This window comes from Austrofundulus limnaeus, unplaced genomic scaffold (assembly GCF_001266775.1).
Source record: "Austrofundulus limnaeus strain Quisiro unplaced genomic scaffold, Austrofundulus_limnaeus-1.0 Scaffold2360, whole genome shotgun sequence".
NCBI lineage: Eukaryota > Metazoa > Chordata > Actinopteri > Cyprinodontiformes > Rivulidae > Austrofundulus > Austrofundulus limnaeus.
In genome coordinates this window covers 20,651-21,463 of record NW_013954762.1, presented here as the reverse complement: position 1 = coordinate 21,463, position 813 = coordinate 20,651, and positions in this window count along the sequence as shown.

Below are 813 nucleotides of genomic sequence, written 5' to 3'. Positions count from 1 at the left end.
CGTCGCGGCCAACCGATCCAATCGTTTTAAACTTCATCAGAGGCCACGCCTCCAGCAAGAATCACTCCTCTATAATCGAGAGTCCAAACCCTTGTATGGAGCAAAGCAAAGAACAAGGGTCTGGGTTTTACTGGGCTAACCGAAGAATGCAGTCCAAATTTTGGAGGGTGTGGCCTAATTAGACTTCACTTTCTTGATATACGTTTGGCTCTAAATCACACACGTGATCCGATCTGAACCAAATTTTGTGTGCATCATAAGGAAGACCTGCTCAGCATGTTTGTCTTGTAGTTTGACAAGATCACTTTAGCCCCACATAGTCCATCCGTTCACCTTATGTGATTATTTCAATAATGAAGGCCATGATGATTCCAACAAAACTGCTAACAGTTGGTCATTACTGAATGGCAACGGGGGACATCAACGATGGTTGGTGTTGAGTTCTGTCTTGTTTATTTTACATACATGTTGTCTATAAAGCAAATTATTTGCAAAATGTTTTGTCATTTTTACAGCCTTTTCTTGCCCAGTTTTTGACATTAAATTCTAAATTACACTAACTTTTCTAAAAATGATACAGTTTCTTAGTTTAGGTTTATGAAACGTTTCCTTCATCACATTGTGAATGAGCTCATGAAATTTACACATCACTACATTCTGTTTTTACATTTCTCGTGTCCTTTAGACCAGTGGTTCCCAAACTTTTTATCTTCTGACCCACAAAATATCAATGGCAAAAACTTGTGACCCCAAATATTACTGGTCTGAGTACACAAATTTCGTTAATAACCCTAAAAACACAGGCTTTTTAAC